Here is a 22,074-nt window from a genome sequence, read left to right on the forward strand (position 1 = left end):
GGTCTACCCTGAAGGTCAGACTTGGCCAGCCTCCCTGGCAGGGCCTGTGCTCTGTCATGGCCCCCATGTTTCTGTTCCACAGTCCAATAGCCACCGCTTTCTGCTGGGTTTGTTGTGAAATGAGGGAAAATAAGTCAGCTCTTGGATGCCAGTGCTCTTAAAGTAGAATTATGCAGAACTTCCTTGATCTCTGCCTGATCAGTTAGGCAACACCTAACTGGTCAGTTAGGTATACATGTAACTCTGAAGAGTCCACAAATGTTTAGCTAGAAAACACCTGGAACTAGCTAGATCCAGAAAACAGTCCGTGAGAAAATTCTTGGATCCAGACAGATCCAGGAACTACAAGTGAGGAAACACCTGGTTCTCACTGGATCCAATCACACCAAAAAAATATCTGCTGCTATAGCCTAGGCACAGTTGCTGTTAAAAACATAAGATCTCTTTTCTGACACATTTTCTGCCACAGTATCCTAGGCTTTCCTGACAATTGGCCTCAAGATGTGAGCCACATATGCGGGGCTTATAAAGCTGAATGCCTAAAAAATAAAGAAGTCTGTTGCATGCTTGTGTGCAAATATCCAAGCACAGATCATCAAAGTGACACTTACCCAGTTGTTATTTGTGTGGTAAAATGAGTTCCCACATACTGTCATTGACTCAAAAGTTTGAAGCATGTATCTCAACCATTCCCAATTATTGCACACCTGAATGAGACAGTTGTGCAGTTTAGTTAAGTAATTTACATAAGAAAAGCTGGAAAATGACATTGAGGCAGTACAAAACATGGTGTATAAAGACTGAGTACCAGCTTCCCTCTTGGAGCACTTGTGCAGGTAGGCAAGGCTATTCCCATTTGGAGGCACAAAAATTCAGGAGGAAGTTTTTGTGTCAAAATTGAATCCACATCTGGAAATTGTAATTTTTATAAGATGAAGGAATCCAAGAGTAAAGTTTTTTGCATTGATGTGTTTTATTTTTTTCTTATACATGTCTTTTGCTCAAGGTTTTTTTGTATATTCCTATCTGGGCCTTTACAATGCTGAAATAAGCAACAGTTAACTGGTTGGAGGATTCACTTCTTCCCCTTTTGTCTTTTGCCAGGCCAGCTGGCTAATTCAGGGCCTACTTTTTTATACCTAGCACATCCAAATCTCCTGTTGGATTAAGGAAAGAATGTAGTAAGCCACTATTGTCTTCTTATGTGTCAGTGAAGTGCCATGTACCCACCTATGACATATTAATAATAGATACATTACTGATCAGGTGTACAGATAGGAATGAGAGAAAATAGAGACTATGAATAATGAACGACTGAAAAATACATTACTAGGTATACAGATGAAAAGGCATATGTGAAGGGAGTCAATACTGTTAGTTATGCAGATAGGGAGAATGCAAGTAGAACAGAAATGTAAGAATGTTAAATGATGCATGCATGAGAAGGAAAACTGTAGTCATAATATGAACTAGACTGATGGGTGAATTCTAGTCTTCTGGCTGTTACAAGCCTTAAAGCACAAGAAGCAGGCAGTGGGCATACGCGAAGAAATTCCACAGAGCTTCCTGTACGTAATTTGGATTTGGAGTGCTAGATTTCATTCTTTCCTGCCAATGTAGAGCTCAGAGCTCTACTGTTGTACAGTTATTTGTCTTAAGAAGTCTTATACATTTGCAGTCTTATTCAGAATTTCCTTTCATGGGTATCTTTTTAGGATGTCCAGTTTTAGTTTCTGATCATTCCTAGCAAAATAATCTCCAGATGTAATTTCTTTCTCAGCATGTTCATTAGTATGTTGGTGGGAATTCTGATGTTTGCAGTGAATCTGTTCTTCTTTTACTCCTACCCTATCCTTATACAATTTTATCAGATTGACCTGGTCACTAGATAGGACTTAGAATTTAAGAATTCAGAGTGCATAAGATAATCAGAATGTCTATGATCTGACCATACATGGTTTAACATATAAATTATGTTTCAAAGACTACATAAAATAATTATAACTGTATTTCTTAAAATGTACAAAAAATGTGTATCCTTTTTTTGTGAAGCTTATCAAACATGTAGAGTATATCACTTGTTAGAGATGGGTGAGGAGGAATAAGGCAGTTGTTACATTTTAGAGAAAGGAAGCTAGGAAGAGTCAGGACTGATGAGTAGGATTTGGCTGCAACAGGCTTTTTGCATAGATTTGAAAAAGAAGAGCATTATTTGACTCATAACCAAAACAGGAAGTGCAAAAGAATCTATAAGAAGGGGCAAGAATTGGCTGTCTATTATTGAGAGACAATTGGAAATAATTTAAAAATCTGTACTTGAGTGTAAAATGTTGAAAGACTTTTTTTTATCTATCTGAATACAGTATCAAACACTAAAAGAGAGATAACCAGTAAGCAGAATTCTGTTAGAGGCAGGACTTCCCATGCTTAATGTCTGCATATTGTAGCAGCTATGGTCAGGTATTTAAAATTTGGTTTTGCAGATAACACCTCTTCCAGTTAAGCTGAAACATTGTGATTAAAGCTGAATATGTCAGTAAGAGCTAAGCTGTTTGCTTTTGCTTGAAGAAGGTAATTGCAAATCTCATAAAAGCACACATCCCTAAATAATCTGAAATAGATGACAAAAAGTGTAGCGCATTAAGCATAAAATTTCTGATTAAATTAAATTTGAGAGCTCATATTTAAGAAGAAAGTGCAAAAATCAAAATCCAGGTCCCACTACAGCTGACCCAAAGAACTGACTCAGTACAAATGACACAGAAAAATAAAGGAATTAAAATATTCTAGATAAAAGTTAATGAAATTGTGTATTAAAAATTGAAGTCATGTAGGGACAATTGCAAAGTTGCAAACCTGGAGGATTCTGACAACATACTTAATTGCATGATTAGAGCTGAAGGGAACAGTGGAAAAGAGGGGCGGGTTGTAGGTGTTATTCTTACCAGCTAGCTTGTCAGTTTTGAATGAGTGGAGATACAAGAAGCCATGAGAGAGAGAGATTAGGATAGTGTAGGAGTAAGGCAGTTAAGAGTAGGCAATATTTGGGTTGTGTTTGTGGAGAAATGACATTGAAATATACATTAAGTTGGTCAGTGGAGACAAGATGGTAGATACAGAAGGCTGTGAATTGTAAACATCAGCCAAGATCCCTTCTATCAGTTTTTGTTATTTGGTGTGTTCCTGGTAATAGACAGAATTTAGCCCTCCCTTTTGGTGCTCGTGATTTTCAGTAAAATAATATCTGGTTGAGCCTTGAAATATCTGTAAGTCCATTTTCATTGCCATGATGATGTCAGGAAAGCTACAAAACCTAGCTGAATGATTGGACCAGTCAGTCAGAAATAGATGAATGAAAGATATGTTAAATGAGGCCTAGAGATCACCTGCTGCTGAGTAACTGAGTTCTCCTGCAACTCACAGTTTCTGGTAAGCTCCTGTTGCTCTTAAATTCTCCTTGTGGTCTCCATCCCTTGTTATAACTTCTCAGAAATTTGAAGCTTTAGCTTCTCTGCTTATTGAAAAAAGTAGTTTTCCATGAACTTTTTGGAGATATGGCACAAAAAAAGAATTCTCTGTTACTCTGTACTTCAGGTTCCATATTCTGGTTCTTGTTTCCTATGAATAGCCCCAATGTACTGCTCATTTATCCTGTTTTTCCTTACCATTGCCAATGTGAAACTGATAGTAGACATAGAAGTTTGGTTGTCCTTCACAGATATTTGAATTCTTACAGTGAATCTAGTGAGACTATCATTCATTTTCTTCATGTATGGCTTGGAAAAGCAAAGAGCAGCAACTTAGACCTATCATTATATCAACTGTTATTCAATTTCTGTTCAAAGACTCTTTTCCCCATAGGACTGAATGAAAGCTAGGTATCACAAAAACTGAGGCAGTAGATCGCCTTATCAACTGAGACAAGTGGGCGGGATATCCTTCCGAAAGTCTGTGAATTTGATTGCTCTAGTTTGTGCCACCAGTTTGGAACTTCTGATTTGAACAGTAGGGCCTGCTTGAGCTGACACTCAAATAAATAGGCCTTCATTTAAAGCCTATTAAAGGCCTTTCTGTGACTTGAAGCTTGAGTACTTAGTTACTGATAATGTCAGTAACATAACCACATCTGCATTAAAGCTAATGCAGCAAACACAATGAAGCATCAGTCAGTATAAGCTACAAAAGAATTTGGAGACCAGTAACTAGTGGTGTACCCGAGGGGTCAATACTGGGTCTAGTCCTGTCTAACATGTCTCTCTGGGTAATTTTTCTTTTGGGCTATTTGTGGCTTCACCAAGGGGAAGTCATGATTGAACAACTTGATAAACCTCTGTTGTGGTTTAGCCCCAGTCGGCAATTAAGTACCACACAGCCGCTCGCTCACCCTCCCCCCTCCCAGGGGGATGGGGGAGAGAATCAGAAGAGCAAAAGTAAGAAAACTTGTGGGCTGAGATAAGAACAGTTTAATAACTGGAACAAAATAATAACAACAACAACAACAATAATAATGAATTGTAATGAAAAGGAAAACAACAAGAGAGAGAGAGGAACAAAACCCAAGGGAAAAAAAAACAGTGATACAACCGCTCACCACCCGCCGACCGACGCCCAGCCCGTCCCCGAGCAGCGACAGCTACCCCCGGGCCAAATCCCCGCAGTTTTTAAACTGAGCATGACATCATATGGTATGGAATAGCCCTTTGGTCAGTTTGGATCAACTATCCTGGCTCTGCCCCCTCACAGTTTCTTGTGCACCTGGCAGAGCATGGGAAGCTGAAAAGTCCTTGACCAGTGTAAACACCACTTAGCAACAGCCAAAACATCAGTGTGTTATCAATATTATTCTCATACTAAAACCCAAACCACAGCACTATACCAGCTACTAGGAAGAAAATTAACTCTATCCCAGCCGAAACCAGGACAGTATCCACCCCTTATTCTATACCATCTATGTCATGCCCAGGTCCTACCCTTTCCAATACATTCCAATTAATCACCACCACTTTTCCTGTCTTTTGATATATACACACAGATATCATTCCCTTGGTCTATGGGCCATCCCTCTGAAATGTCCGTTGAGTTCGTTTAGTCCATGACTTTGGGCTCCATCTGTCATAACAGTCCTTCAGGGCAGGAGAGATGGTGTGTGGTGTTGGATTGTTGCATGCTGAAGCCACTTCTGGTTCCATCACTGCTGCACTTTTCTTGGTTTCATCAAAGCTCATTCTTCATTAATCTGGGTGATTCTCACTGAAATACCGTTGATATGGTGTGTAGTAACCATAAAAGTGATGACATACAGTATTATATAGCAATTAACATCATACCATTCAGTTCATTGGCTATTTTCACCCAAAATCAAATCCCCTTGAGGTACACATCAGACTTCCCCATCCTTTTGCATTACCCACCAAGTGCACCCAGGTCCTTGAGCAAAAGCAGTCCCACGAATGGGCTTGCCTGTGCCCGAGGCAGGAGTAACCCAGACTGTCTTCCCCAGCATGTTTTTTATGTGCACTACAGGGACTTTATCTCCTTCTACAGTGCGTCAAAGTTTTGATTGGGCAGGGCCAGCTTGATTGGCAGATCCCCTAGTGTTGACTAACCAGGTGGCCTTTGCTAAATGTGTATCCCAATGTTTGAATGTCCCACCACCCATTGCCCGCAGTGTAGTTTTTAACAGTCCATTGTATAATTCAATTTTCCTGGAGGCTGGTGCATGATAGGGGATGTGATATACCCACTCAATGCCATGCTCTCTGGCCCAGGTGTCTATGAGGTTGTTTCGAAAATGAGTCCCATTGCCTGACTCAATTCTTTCTGGGGTGCCATGTCGCCATAGGACTTGCTTTTCAAGGCCCAGGATAGTGATCTGGGGGGTGGCATGGGGTACAGGATATGTTTCCAGCCATCCGGTGGTTGCTTCCACCATTGTAAGCACATAGCGCTTGCCTTGGCGGGTTTGTGGGAGTGTGATAGAATCGATCTGCCAGGCCTCCCCATATTGATATGTCAGCCATCACCCTCCATACCACAGAGGCTTTAAACACTTGTCTTGTTTAATTGCAGCGCATGTTTCACATTCATGGATAACCTGTGCAATAGTGTCCATGGTCAAGTCCACCCCTCGATCACGAGCCCATCTATATGTTGCATCTCTTCCTTGATGTCCTGAGGTGTCATGGGCCCACCAAGCTATAAATAATTCACCCTTATGCTGCCAGTCCAGATCCACCTGAGCCACTTCAATCTTAGCAGCCTGATCCACCTGCTGGTTGTTTTCATGTTCCTCAGTGGCCTGACTCTTGGGTATGTGAGCATCTACGTGACGTACTTTTACAACCAGGTTCTCTACCCGGGCAGCAATATTTTGCCACAATGCGGCAGCCCAGATGGGTTTGCCTCTGCGCTGCCAATTGTTCTGCTTCCATTGCTGTAACCACCCCCACAGGGCATTTGCCACCATCCATGAGTCAGTATAGAGATAGAGCACTGGCCACTTTTCTCATTCGGCAATGCTAAAGCCAGATGGATGGCCTTTACTTCTGCAAATTGGCTCAATTCACCATCTCCTTCAGCAGTTTCTACCACTTGTCGTATAGGACTCCATACAGCAGCTTTCCATCTCCCATGTTTTCCTACAATACGACAGGACCCATCAGTGAACAGGGCATATTGCTTCTCATTTTCTGGTAGTTTATTGTACAGTGGGGCCTCCTCAGCACGCGTCACCTCCTCCTCTGGCGATATTCCGAAGTCTTTGCCTTCTGGCCAGTCCATGATTACTTCCAAGATTCCTGGGTGATTGGGGTTTCCTGTCTGAGCCCGCTGTGTGATCAGTGCAACCCACTTACTCCACGTAGCATCAGTTGCATGATGTGTAGAGGGAACCCTCCCTTTGAACATCCAGCCCAGCACCTGCAGCCGGGGTGCCAGGAGGAGCTGTGCTTCAGTACCAACCACTTCCGAAGCAGCTCGAACCCCTTCATATGCTGCCAATGTCCCTTTCTCAGTTGGAGTATAGCAGGCCTCGGATCCTCTGTATCCCCGACTCCAAAACCCTAGGGGTCGACCTCGATTCTCCCCTGGTGCTTTCTGCCAGAGGCTCCAGGTAGGGCCATTCTCCCCGGCTGTGGTGTAGAGCACATTTTTTACGTCTTGCCCTGCCCGGACTGGCCCAAGGGCTACTGCATGAAGTATCTCCCGTTTAATTTGTTCAAAGGCTTGTTGTTGCTCAGGGCCCCATTTGAAATTGTTCTTCTGGGTCACTTGGTAGAGAGGGCTTACGATCAGACTGTAATTTGGAATATGCATTCTCCAAAAACCCACAATGCCTAGGAAAGCTTGTGTTTCCTTTTTTGCTAGTTGCTGGAGACATGGCTGTTATTTTGTTAACCACATCCATTGGGATGTGATGATGTCCATCTTGCCATTTTATTCCTAAAAACTGGATGTCCTGTGCAGGACCTTACTTTGTTTTATGGCAAAACTGGCTTTCAGGAGGATCTGGACTATTTTCTGCCCTTTCTCAAAAACTTCTTCTGCTGTATTGCCCCACAGGATAATGTCATCAATGTATTGCAGATGTTCTGGAGCTTCACCCTGCTCCAGTGCCTTCTGGGTCAGTCCATGGCAAATGGTAGGGCTGTGTTTCCACCCCTGGGGCAATCGATTCCAAGTGTACTGAACGCCCCTCCAAGTGAAAGCAAACTGTGGCCTGCACTCTGCTGCCAAAGGGATTGAGAAAAATGCATTAGCAATATCAGTTGTAGCATACCATTTGGCTGCTTTTGACTCCAGTTCGTATTGAAGTTCCAGCATGTCTGGCACAGCAGCACTCAGCGGCGGCGTGACTTCATTCAGGCCTCGATAGTCTACTGTTAGTCTCCACTCTCCATTAGACTGTTGCACTGGCCATATGGGACTGTTAAAAGGTGAATGAGTCTTACTGATCACTCCTTGCATCTCCAGTCGACGAATGACTTTATGGATGGGAATCAGGGAGTCTCGGTTGGTGCAATATTGCCTCCGGTGCACTGTTGTGGTAGCAATGGGCACCTGTTGTTCTTCAACCCTCAGCAACCCCACAACAGAAGGGTCTTCTGAGAGAATGGGCAAGCTAGACAGCTGTTTAATTTCCTCCATCTCCAAGGCAGCTATGCCAAAAGCCCACCTGTACCCTTTTGGGTCCTTGAAATACCCTCTCCTGAGGTAGTCTATGCCAAGGATGCACGGAGCCTCTGGGCCAGTCACACTGGGGTGCTTTTGCCATTCATTCCCAGTTAGGCTCACTTTGGCCTCCAATACAGTTAGCTGTTGGGATCCCCCTGTCACTCCAGAAATACAGATGGGTTCTGCCCCTGTATAGCTTGATGGCATTAGGGTACACTGTGCACCGGTGTCTACTAGAGCCTTATACTCCTGTGGGTCTGATGTGCCAGGCCATCGAATCCACACAGTCCAGTAAACCTGGTTGTCCCTTTCCTCCACCTGGCTGGAGGCAGGGGCCCTCTAGTCCTGGTCATAATATTCGTTACCCACTTCTTGTATATATGAGTCAGGAGTTCCTTCATTAAAATCAGGAGTAAGATCAGCCCTTCTACTCTGTCTGGGGAACTGTCCACTGGAAACCAGAGCAGCAGTTTTCCTGGAAGAACCCCCTTTGGTGATTGTTTTTCCTTGCAACTCACGTACCCGTGCCTCTAGGGTCGAGGTAGGTTTTCCATCCCACTTCCTCATGTCCTCTCTGTGGTCACGCAGGTAAAACCATAGGGTGCCCCATGGTGTGTACCCTCTATATCCTCTCTCTTGAGCAGAGGAACGCTGACTCCTAATAGCTGAGATACTGGTCCGTATAGGTGGGGAGTAGGACATATCTTCTTTGAACCGTTGGAACTCCTGGGACAGTTTCTCCACAGCCGAGACAAGGGAGGAAGAGATACTTTCTTTGTATTCCTGGAGGTGACTAGCCACTTCATCCACTGTTGCACCCTCCCCGTCTTTCCACATCAGTATTGCCAATGAGTTGGCATACGACGATGGTGCGTTCCGTACCAACTTCCGCCACATGGGTCATGTGCACTGGACCTCATCTGGATCTTTGGCTAACCGTTGGTCGTTCAGGTCACCATAAATCACCTCCAGCACGGTTAATTCCCTCAGGTACTGGATTCCTCTCTCCATGGTGGTCCATTTCCCGGGGCGATATACAACATCTTCCTTGAAGGGATATCTTTCCTTCATAGCTGACAGGAGTCGCCTCCAGAGGCTGAGGGCTGGTGCCCCTTTTCCAATCACTTTGTCAATGCCCCCTTCCCTAGAAAGGGATCCCAGCTGCTTGGCTTCCTTACCCTCTAATTCCAGGCTACTGGCCCTGTTATCCCAGCATCGGAGCAGCCAGGTGACAACGAGCTCACCTGGACGATGGCTGAAATCTTTTCACATATCTCGCAGCTCACTCAGGGATAGGGATCGGGTAGTTTCCATCTCATCCACAACTTCTTCCTCTTCCTCTCCTTGTGATGGCCCTACTCTTTCATCTTCCCTTTCTAAACGAGCTGACTTTCGCTTCCAGGATTTCTTCTTATGTATAGGGGCGACTGATACTAACACGGGTTGGTTCCCTGGTTGAACCGCATTATCTGTCATAGGTGGGGCTGGAGTGACCGCAGTGCCTGTCGCAGGGGGGGCTGGGAGTAGCCGCAGTGCTTGTCATTTTGTCACCAGATCCTTGAGGGTTCTGAATAGTGTTGAACAGGGCTCGGTAGTCATGGGCCAGGCCCCAGCACATTGCAGTGATTTGTATCTCCTTAGAATTGTCAGGGTGACAGCATACTTTTTCCAAATATTCTACTAATTTTTCAGGATTCTGCACTTGTTCAGGGGTGAAGTTCCAAAACACTGGAGGTGCCCACCATCCTAGGCATTTGCCACATCCTAGGCTATTCCACACACCCTGCCACGCATAACTATCCAGCCTTGGGGCAGATCTCTGGATGATATTCTTAAATTGCTTACTAATCTTGGACAAAATCGAAACATTATTCCCAAGCAATACCAATAGATGTATCTTAAGTACCCAAGGGTATTCAAGATACTGAAAAGTTATTGTAACAAAGAAGGAAACATTGTAGAAGAAAGTAGTCAAGGTGCCATTCTGCATTTCCTCCATAAAAAACCTCTCAGAGGAAGAGGTATAATTGCTAATTGCCTTCATAAGGTGGTACCCGACATACAGTAACGGTTTCAGTATGGCACTTAGATACCAAAATAAACCCAAGGTCACTGTTTTAATAACAAAGCTCACAGGGAAAACATCCCCAATTAAAGCAGAGCACAGCAAAGTGCAAAAACCAACACCAATCTTTAACATGTAGAGCAAAAAAATGAGCATGGTGCAGATCAGGTAAACCAATATCAAGAACAGATGAATCAATATCGTGGCCTGCAACTACTAACAGATCTAAATTCCTTAATACGCTCTGTTTAATCTGTTATTATCCCAAACCCTTCAAGCCCCACATTGGGTGCTAAAAAAGGACTGTTGTGGTTTAGCCCCAGTCAGCAATTAAGTAAGTACCACACAGCCGCTCGCTCGCCCTCCCCCCTGGTGGGATGGGGGAGAGAATCGGAAGAGCAAAAGTAAGAAAACTTGTGGGTTGAGATAAGAACAGTTTAATAATTGGAACAACAATAATAATAATATTAGTAATAATAAATTGTAATGAGAAGGAAAACAACAAGAGAGAGAGAGAGGAACAAAACCCAAGGGAAAAAAAAACAGTGTTAGAACCGCTCACCACCCGCTGACCGATGCCCAGCCAGTCCCCGAGCAGCGACTGCTACCCCCCGGCCAACTCCCCCCAGTTTATATACTGAGCATGACATCGTATGGTATGGAATAGCCCTTTGGCCAGTTTGGATCAACTATCCTGGCTGTGCCCCATCCCAGTTTCTTGTGCACCTGGGAAATTAATGAAATTGTGCACCTAAGAAATTAACTTTATCCCAGCCAAAACCAGGACAACTTCTATGATGAAATGACTGGCCTGGTAGATGGGGGGACAGCAGTGGGTATTGTCTAGCTGGACTTCAGTAAGGCCTTTGATGCTGTCTCCCATAAGATCCTCATAGACAAGCTGTATGGATAAGCAGACAGTGAGGTGGGCTGAAAAATGGCTGAATGGCAAGGCCCAGAGGGTGGTGATCAGTGGCACGAAGTCTAGTTGGAGGCCAGTAACTAGCGGTGTACCCCAGGGGTCAAGACTGGGTCCAGTCCTGTTCAACATCTTCATTAATGATCTGGATGATGGGGCAGAGTGTACCCTCAGCAAGTTTGCTGATGACCCAAAACTGGGAGGAGAGGCTGATACACCAGAGGATCGTGCTGCCAGTCAGAGGGACCTGGACAGGCTGGAGAAATGGGCTGACAGGAACCTCATGCAGTTCAACCAGGGGAAGTGCCAAGTCCTGCACCTGGGGAGGAACAACCCCAGGCACCAATATATGCCGGGGGCCGCCTGGCTGGAGAGCAGCTTTGCAGAAAAGGACCTGGGGGTCCTGGTGGGCACCAGGTTGAACATGAGCCAGCAATGTGCCCTTGCGGCAAAGAGGGCCGACGGTATCCTGGGCTGCATTAGGCAAAGTATTGCCAGCAGGTTGAGGAAGGTGATCCTTCCCCTCTCCTCAGCACTGGTGAGGCCACACGTGGAGTCCTGTGTCCAGTTCTGGGCTCCCCAGTACAAGAGAGACATGGACATACTGGAGAGAGTCCAGAGAAGGGCCACAAAGATGATGAAGGGACTGGAGCATCTCTCCTATGAGGAAAGGCTGAGAGAGCTGGGACCGTTCAGCCTGGAGAAGAGAAGGCTCAGGGGGGATCTTATCAATCTATATAAATACTTGAAGGGAGGGTGTAAAGAAGATGGAGCCAGGCTCTTTTTCGTGGTGCCCAGTGACAGGGCAAGAGGCAATGGGCACAAGCTGAAACACAGGAGGTTCCGCCTGAACATCAGGAAACACTTTTTTACTGTGAGGGTGACTGAGCACTGGAACAAGTTGCCCAGAGTTTGTGGAGTCTCCCACCTTGGAGATATTCAAAAGTCGTCTGGACGTGGTCCTGAGCAACCTGCTCTAGGTGGCCCTGCTTGAGCAGGGGGATTGGACCAGATGACCTCCAGAGGTCCCTTCCAACCTCAAACATTCTGTGGTTCTGTGATTCTGTGATCAGTCCCAAGACCTCCTCTCTTTGATTGGGCTTTTGAGCAGCGTAAACATGTAAAGTCATGGCTTAAATGCATAGATGTGATCTTTTTCCTAATTGTATTCTTCCATTAATTCTTTTCTGATCTCTTCCAGGGTCTAGTGGCTTACTCCCCACTTTCTGTCACCCTCAGGAGGTGACAGACTGCACTTTCCCTGCTTTTTCCTGCCTGCAAAGAGTACATGCTGTTTACAAAAAGACACCTAAGCAGGCTAGGCTTGAGGAGCCCAGGAGCCACCTTTAGCTATGTGGATTTGGTTTTACGATAAATAGTGAACAAAAGATAACTTATTGGGAGTTTACAAATTTAAAGGCAGCCAATCACACACAAAGAGATAATAAAGGGTTCATTTCAAACCTGAGGTCCCAATGATGGCACAGAGAAGATGTTGTGTAACAAGATCAATTGATCAGAAAGAATGGGAAGAATGGCTGTTTTCCATTTTCCAAATCTATTCCTGATGGGAGGCAAAAGGAAATCTTGCATACTAAGTAGTTGAAATTGGAAGACTAGAAAAAAGCATTTCATCTGAGGGAAAAGGGAGCTTAAGCTAAGATAAAGAGCCTAAAGTAAGATTGTCTTCAGCAAAGGCAGGATCAGCTATGCCCACATCTTTCCTGGCAGATATTAAACCTATTTTTGAAGGTCTTCAGTAAGGAGACTCCACAGTGCCAGGGCATGGTCAATTCTAGTGGTTCATTATCCTCATTGCCCCCTTGAAGTCTAAGCTGCATCTGTCTTCCTGCAGTTTAAAGCCTGCATTTCTTTCTCTATGAATGTAAAGAATAGCAACAGCAGAAAAGTTGTAGCGTTCCACTCTTCCTTCCACCCACTTTTTTCTTTTTTCATCCAAGCCCAATTCTTTCCCTTGTTTCACATAGGTCATGTTTTCACTGATGAGTTTTGCTGTTTAACTCTGGTCTTTCGAACTGATCCTCATCTTCTTGAAAAATAGATGGAATATTCCTGGTAGAGCTTTACTGCTGAGTAGAGAATAAGGATTTGTTTAGGTGTCCTGAGGACAGCACTCCTATTTACATATCCTATTATGGTGCTTGTCTTTCCCATGGCTGATGACATTGTTGACTTATGTTAAGCTTGTGATCTGCTCACAGACTGATTCTGCCAAATTTGTAGATAGTTGTTCTCCAGCCTGAATTTGTCCAGTAGATTATTCTTGATTAGGTGTACTTTGCATATGTCCTTGCTGAATTTTGTCCTATTTTTCCAGACCTTGTTTTCCAGTTTGTCAAGTTCATTTTGAATTCTGTTCCTGCCCTCCAACATGCTTGCAGTCCCTGTTTCTTGTTGTATGCATGCTTAATAGGTGTATTTCCTATACCAATATCCAGATCACTAATGAAAATATTGACGAAAAATAGTTTCTAGAAGAACTCTGGCAGGCAGTAATTTGCTGCCCCACTGTAATGAGCAGATACATTAATGTTACCTATATAGTTTTCACTTACCATTCTATAGTTTAATTTTAGGCACTACTTCAAGAATTCAAAGAGGACTGTAAATCAAGTAATATTTATATATATTTATAGATGTGTATATATCTATATTTTAGTATTAAATATATTATATTAATATATTTATATATTTATATAAAAACATATATATTATGTATAGATGTGTATATATTCGTAGATTTGTATATATATTTATAGATGCAATTTTTAATTTTCAAAGTATCAGCTCAAAATAAATATAAAACTCACAGTGATATTGGACTACATCATCAGGTCCAGTTCATTGCTGTTATAAGCCTTTAAGTCTTTACAAGTGGATCTCTTTCCACTGGTTTTAAATCAGTTTAAAACTTACCAGTTTTAAAAGTGGTTAAGTTACTTGTCCTCAGTCTGGAAAGCTGTTTCTTCACTGACTTTCAATTTACAGACTAAATTTAGTCATGGCTAGTACATATCTATTTGTTCTTGTGCTTAAATAGCTCTTCTGTTTCTCCAGTGCATTTGCTGGGGGAACCAGCCTTTGGTTTTGCTAATGTAACTTCTGTTTTCCTTTTAGAAGGATGACTCCCATGGTCATCCCAATTGCTGTGTTTTAGTTGAAATCCATTTATCTTGACCAGAAAGATGGCCAGCTTGTGTACAGTCTCACCACTGCTTTGTACAATGTCATAAATAATTCTCTGGGCTTTGTCAGGCAAGATATTTCCACTATCATATTTGCATGTTCTGTGATTCTGTGATTGACCAGTATATCTTTCTCTTCCTTTCTAAATGATGAACTGTAAAATCACAACATAGGGAGATACCTATGTCAGCCATGGATCTGATTAAATCATATGACCTCTAGTGAGGAACTGTGGTGCTCTTTGTCATGTGCCACACACAGGAAAAAATGTGATCAAACAGAATCCTGCTTGCCAGAGATCCAGCCTGAGCTGGATGTGATTTCTGTGTACTTAGAAATTTTAGGATTTTTTGTTCAGACACTTGTCCAGTCTCTCAAATAAAAGTGTACTTTAAAAATAAACTTTCAAAAACTTTCAAACTAAACTTTCAAACTTTCAAAATAAACTTTCGGGGTCCATAATATTATTTGGTGAGGATTTTAAAAGTCTGCTACTTCACTGCATGAAGAACCACCTCTCTTTTGCTTGTTTTGAACCTGACTCCTACTAGCTTTGTTTGATGGCCTGTAGTTCTTGTACTGAAAGAGACTGCGAAAGTGAATTCTCGTCCACTCTTCTTATGCCATACATGATTTTTTAGATTTCTAACATTTCCCCCTAAATTGTCTCTTCTCTGGACAGAAGAGTCTTAGCTTACTTAGCTATTCCCCATACAGAAGGTGTTCCACACCTTTATTCATCCTTTTTGTCCTTTGAAACTTTTCCAGCTCTATTATGTCTTCTTTGAATAGAGGAGACCAGAACTGCACACAATACTCAAAGTATGGGAAAACCTTGGATAATGTGTATAGTGGCATCATGATGTTCTCTGCTTTGTTCTCTATACCTTTCTTATCATTTCAAGTATGTGATTTGCTTTTGGGGCTGCTACTAAGCTGAGGTTTCCATGGACTAGTCTGCCATAACCTTGAGATCATTGTGGTATTGGGCAGCTCAAAACACTTCATCTTATGTCTGAGGTTAGGATTATACATCAGTTCATCTACATTTATCTACACTGAATTTAATTTGCTATTTTATTGTTGGCACTCAGTTTTGCAAGGTCCTGTAGCTCACACATAGTCAACTGTAGCTTTTACAGCTATGATTGGTAACAATAGCTGATTTCTACACCTCATTACATACTCCCTTTTCTATGTCATTTTTTATTGTGAAATAGTATAGGTCCCAGAAAAGATTTTAGCACAGACCCTGGCAGAACTCCAGTGGGGACCTCCCTCCATTGTGAGAACCAAACTAATTATTACTAATCTATGTTTTCAGTCTTTTAACTGACTGCTTGTGCAAGGACCTTCCTCTTATGGCATGGCTTCTTAATTCCTTAAAAGCTGTTGGTAAAGTACATTGTCAAAAGCTATTTGGAAATCAAAGTAGAGTATATCTACTGGGTCACCTTTATCTGCATGCTTGACCTTTTCAAAGAACACTAATAAATTTGTAAGACATAATTTTCCTCTGTTTGACTTTTTCCAAGTAGGTCATTTTTTATCCAAGTGTCCTCTATCTATCTATCTATCTATCTATCTATTAATACTCTTTTTTCTTATAGTTTCTACTCATTTGCCTAGTAGACACCTGCAAGTCTATAGTTCCCAGATATCCTTTTTAAAAATTGACATCACATTTGTCACCCAGCTGTCCTCAGATATGAAAACAGTTTTGAAAACCTCAGTGAGAGGTTTCATGCCACTGCTCCTATTACTTTCAGTTACTTAATTTACTGATTTTTTAAATTCATCCTATTTTATTTCATCCTTATTCCTTTAGAATTCTTGGATTGCAGGATATTTGCACTTAAAGTATCATATCTCAAGTAGCCCATTTGGGCTGAAATGAAGCAAACAAATCAATCAGATGCTAAACTGTGAAAAATATTTTATAATCTGTAGGTACCCTGGTATCCAGGGGGCCAAGTAGGAGAATGAACAACAATGGCAAGGCTTTAAGCTGAGAAAGTTCCCCTACCCCTCTTGGAAATCAGTAGCACAGCTTCATTGCAGGAATGGACTATAGAATAAGCTCTGTAGTAGTTTTATCAGTTGGAAGTGGAGATATTTGAACAGTGCAGATATTTGAACAGTGATCTTATAGCTCAGATTAGCTTTTTCTGCTTTTAAAGAAAAACAGTTCTTTCACTGGACCTCAAAGAGAGTCTCTGAAATGTAGCTCAGCAAAACATTCAGTTGAAATTTGTAAAGATCTCAATAGCCTTTAAACATGAATATTAGAAATACAATTGCAAGTACCTCGATAATATTGGAGAGTCTGACAAACCAGATGCATTCCATCATTGCCACACAAGAAGAGCTCCAGCCCCAAACACCATTACAGTATTATAGTTTGATATTGCTTTCAGTTTTCTTCTCAGAAGATTCCCTTTTGCTCCACTGTAAGCCAAATCATTCCTCTTCTTTGGATCCAAAGCATAACATTAGTATAATTTTATTCACATCTATTTGAAGTGCAAGGTCATTTCTGGAGAAGATACACATCACAATATCTGGTATTTCCTTGAGGCTCTGACACGTGCCCATCTCTGCATTACTGTCGTTACACCTTTCTGCCTGTCTGGTCAAGAGATACCTTTGGTTCAGTACTAATCACCTTAGGGAAGTTTAAATATCCCTTATCACTGAACAGATCCCTCCCTATAGTTCTTAGGCCAGTATATGATGATCGTGACCAACTGACAAATCACAAAGCCATCACCTGGGCAAATTGATAAATACAAATAAACAGGGTTGCTGAGCCTTGCTTTCTAAAAGACTTAACCACCCTATGACATGAGGGGCTCTGGACTGTGTTTGTAAGGGCAGCAATAAATATCTCATCAATAAATGGTTCTACCATTGCAATAGACTGCTCTTTTGGAAGCTTTCTTATAAATAAATATAATGTCCATCTTGTGAAATTTAAATAACTTCCATTTTTTGAACTGGAAACTAGGAATATTAATCTGACACATTTAATTACATAGTGAGCAAGTTCTAGTGGTGGCTGGTATCTTTGGTGATTTCTTAATCTTTCTGACCTTGTAGGACTGATATGACATGAAAACAAATGCTTCAAAATAGAAATGCAAATCCATTTATATAGAAGAACACCTGGTTTTATCCAGTTCATTGCTACCATTCCAGCTGACCAGCTTTCCCCTATTTAAGTATTTCGATAACAATACGTTAAACAAATATGCATTAAATGCAAATATGCATAAACAAATAACAGTTTCAGAACCTTGTCAAGCCCCATTCTTCTGCCATCCTTTGTAGTAGGGCAGATTAAATTAATAATTCTTAATGTGATTAAACACATATTAGAATAAAGCTATTGATGCAGTTCTAATTTATATCTTTTTAATATCTGAACTTATTTTATAAATTCATACTATTTCCCAAGGCCTGTGACCTCTTTTATGACTTAATACTTTCCCATTCTTGCAAAGATAGTTCTTCTAAAACTTAGTTGTGCTAAGGCCTCTCTGCTAAGTGTCAAAACATATATGTTGTTTTTTAGCTTTTTCCATGTAATTTCAAGTGTTAAATAAGGTTGCAAAGAGAGCATTAAAGTACTGGAATCCCAAAAAGCAGAATTTAATTTGACAATATGTTTCAAAATACAACTGCATACAATACATGTATGCAGAAGATATGATCTAGGAAGTTTTGTTGAATGCATCCTGAGCTTTGTAAAAGTAATTAATCAATTATTAGTTCATCTTATTGTCTGGAGGCAAATTATTTTTGTTTATATTGCTAAGTATATTTTATAATATATTTAGAATAGAATATTTCTCTATTTAGAGGAGTAGAATATTGGAATTGTAAAAATATTTTAGACTGTTTCTAACTAGGAATTTAGAATTCTACATTTAAATTTAGATGCTACTTTGAATTAAATTTTAATTATAGTTTAGAATTGAAGCTCTAAATATATTTAGATTGTATTCTGGAACAGAATAGAAACCCTTGAAAAGAAAATCTATTAGAAAAAGGAATTGTTATAGAGATAATCCAAAATGGAATATACAAACTCATATAAAGAATTTCTACTGCAAATTAAAATGTTCTTTTTACATTCTTTTTAACCTGCATGGTCACTTAATTTAGCTACAGTAAATGTAAATTCTAATTTAAATTTACAAAATTACTTCGAAAAAATCTCAGCCTTGATAGTGAATTAGAATGATATCGAGACTTAAAATTGACCTTAGAGTATTGTTACTTTTCTATCCTACTAACAAAGGCACATGAAAAGTTAAAAGACTAGAGAGTTTATTTTGAGTTTTCCACTGAAAGACTTAATGCGCTACTTTTTTTTTTTTAAAGTAAAATGCAGCAGGATGTAAGCAACTGTAATAACATTCTCATCTGAAAGAACACAATTCAGAGCTACTTTATTTTAATGGCTTTGTTATTCATTTTAGACATAAATTTGATGTCAAGGTAAGTCCACAGGCAGAATTTCTCCATGTAAATAGCTGAAACACAGAGGAAAATTGCCAAAAAATACAAAAGAAGTAAGGAGTGGATTATATTAATTCAGTAAGGTGACATTTTTTTCCCCATTTAAACAGAAGGAGAGGGAATTTCAAAGGTAAAGTATCAGCATATTCATACCTAGAATGTGAAGAGATACAACCTGATTTATTTATATGGAAATTGTGATGTTTCTGTTGTAATAGCTAGGTGGTTTAATTTATCTGCCTAGATTGGATTTTTGTTTGTGTTTCATATGCAGGTGGTTCAGAAGGGTATCTCATTTTCCTGGCTGAACTCTTTTGTCTTCCATACCAAGGTTTTAAGGAACTGAGCAAAGAACTCTTGAGTACAGTATAGCTTTTTTTACTGAGTTGATGGCAATTAGCATCTCATTTTATCTGGAATTTCCATCTATGAGACTCAGAAAAAATGTTTCAAGAAAGTGAAATGATTGGTACAAGAGGGGTACATTTGAGATCAAGTCCAACTTGTTCAAGAGTGTCACTATTCAGAAATGACGACTCTGGCAATACTTGTGGACATATCTGTTTGCTATGAAACAAACCTGAAAAGAAGGGAACGTGAGAGGAGCACAGATATGAATTGGCAACTTTGGTTATGTCTACCTCAAGCACACACAGATGTTTGTACAACTTGGACCATCTAATTTATGTTATCCAACTGGGCTTAAAATGGAATTGAAAACTGGATTACTTGGACATTTGAACATAGTTTGAATTCAGACTTTCAGAATAGTCTCGGTTGAGTCTGAGGTGATAATCCATATTCATACCCACATTGCCTTGGTTCTGCTGCTGTTTCAGATTATTTTATTTAACTAAGTTTGAGCACATTAAAAGTGCACTTTTTCCCCACCCAGTAGATATTCCTTTAATGTACTGATTTAGAGCCTCTGTAATACAGAGACTGAATATCATTATTTCTCTCCTTTAGACTAGGCAGAGTGATATTATCTTGCTGCTGCAGATCAAGACAAGACCACAGTGTTCAGCAGTTCTGGTAGTTTCTGTGGGTTTTTTTAATGCCATCTGCCTGTAGTAATCCAATAACCTATTTTAACTCATGCAGGGTAGTGTAGGATATCAGCCCCCCCTAAAAAAAAAAGTGGTTTAGTTGATTGATTAGGTTAGAAACTGTTGGGAAGGCATATCTCAAGCTGCTTCCATTAGTGTGAACAACTTCCCTGCTTATGTTCTGCTACATGAACATTTCAGTCGTAGTGTCAGAGTCTAGTCATGTAGGTCAGTTTGGTGATCATATATGGATATTTAAGGTGTATTTCATTGGCAACTTTAGCATTTATATTTCCTTACAGAGTTTATGAAGACACTCACACGTGAATGTAGATGAATTCTTTCAGTCATTATATCCTAAATTATCTTAATACTGCCTTAGAATATAAAACTGCATATGTAAGAAATGTATTTGAAAGACTAAGCCTAGAAAGTTTGGGTCTTGTTTCATAGTTAATATCTTTTAAATTAATTGATTTTCTCAACTTTAAAAAGAAAATAAGACCTACTAAATATAAAATTAATGTATATATGTAGATATTTGGGTTTTCTGGGATTCCATTGCAGCATTGTAGGATTATTGTTCCCAGGAGTTATTTTTATCCTTGAATAAGCATAATATGGTACTATTTCAATCTATGTTTGTATCTATTTAAAATTTTCAGTGATGAAGATTACCTCCAAAGAGTAATCCACCCCCCTTCTACTCATACTCCTTGCTTTTGCCCAGGCAATTCCTCAGGAATGTTTCTCAATCTCTTTTTAAAGAAATCAAGTCTTCCAGGTCAAAAAGAAGATTACAAAGATTTCCCAAGGATAAAACAGCTAAATCGTCATCAGTCTCTAAGGTGGTTAGATCTACAGTCTGGTGTTTCTGTCTTTGTATTCCTTTCCCTCTGATAGTGCCTCTAAGACTTGGTAGTTAAAAGTATAAAAATAATTTAACAATAACATCCATAATAATAAGTTATATTGTGCTATATTTCTATGGTTTAACTATTTGCCAAGTGGTCCAAAGATTTGGAAGGTCTAAGTAAATTCCCATTAAGGGAAAAAAGGGCAATATAATTTTTAATAACACTGGTGTTACCTTACTGCAAGAGGCACTGATAGTTAGGGAATATGAATTAAATTCCATTTAAAAGATTTGGGATCCTTTTATTTCACTGACAATTATGAACTAAAGTGGTAGATCTCACCTTTATTATTATTATTATTAGTATTATTATTATTTGAAAACTGATGGTGCCTGGAAGACATGGCATTACAGTTACCACACTTAATTCTGTCTCCTGAGGACAAGGTCTCAGAGGGAGTACAGCCATCAAGAATTACAAAGTCTCAGGTTTTTCACCTTTGATTGGAAAGTAGAACATGCACATCCCTGCATGTGTGCACAAGCCTAGTCAGTAAAATAAACATGGGACTGTCTCCTATCCCCTCCCGTGTCTTTTGTGGGTGGCTAGTGCTGCTAAACTGTAGGACCTCTGAAGCAAAATTCGTGGAGACTACCCTTTAAAATCCGAATCTCCCAGCAGGCGAATCGGAGTTTCAGAGTGTTCCCGAAATAAAACTCAATAGCAACGGAGTTACTATTAAGCAGGCATCCTTTATTACAGCGCTGGGCAGCACTGGGGATCGCTCCACCATAAGTGCTCCGACAAACAAGCACGATCGCAGAGGTTATATTTTGCAAAATCATACATATTCATAAGATTAATTTATATAAACATGAGATTTCTTGGAACTCATTAATATATGTAAGTGTCTCTGACGCATGGGTACTTAAGTCCTTAGGGGGTCGTTAGGGATCCTCTGATGGTCGTTGGAGGAAGTCGGTAGTCTTCATCACTCTGACCGCTGACTGAACTTTGTCTTTACGCATGCTCAGTCCATTTCTGTCTTGCTCATACCTTCCTTGCATATCCAAAACCAGGTGGTTCTTGTGCAGCTTCTCCTTATCAGCCCTTTCCAGGGACACAGGGCCTGAAGAATTCCTTTTTATCTATCTACATTGCAACTATCTAAGCTAACCAAGGATTTAACACAGGCAAAGCATTCTTACTCTAATGATTATTGTTAGGAGAGGGGAAAAGACCATACGTAGGTTTCCTTCAAATAAAGAATGCTCGTTAGCA

General features: G+C 40.6%; 1 protein-coding gene across 3 annotated transcripts in view; it reads left to right on the plus strand.

Annotated features, from left to right (window-relative positions):
* Positions 1-22,074, plus strand: part of LOC140650981 (proprotein convertase subtilisin/kexin type 5-like) — a 262,110-nt gene that overhangs the window by 1,410 nt on the left and 238,626 nt on the right. The window lies entirely within an intron of this gene.

The sequence above is a fragment of the Ciconia boyciana genome, chromosome 4, assembly GCF_034638445.1.
Source record: "Ciconia boyciana chromosome 4, ASM3463844v1, whole genome shotgun sequence".
NCBI lineage: Eukaryota > Metazoa > Chordata > Aves > Ciconiiformes > Ciconiidae > Ciconia > Ciconia boyciana.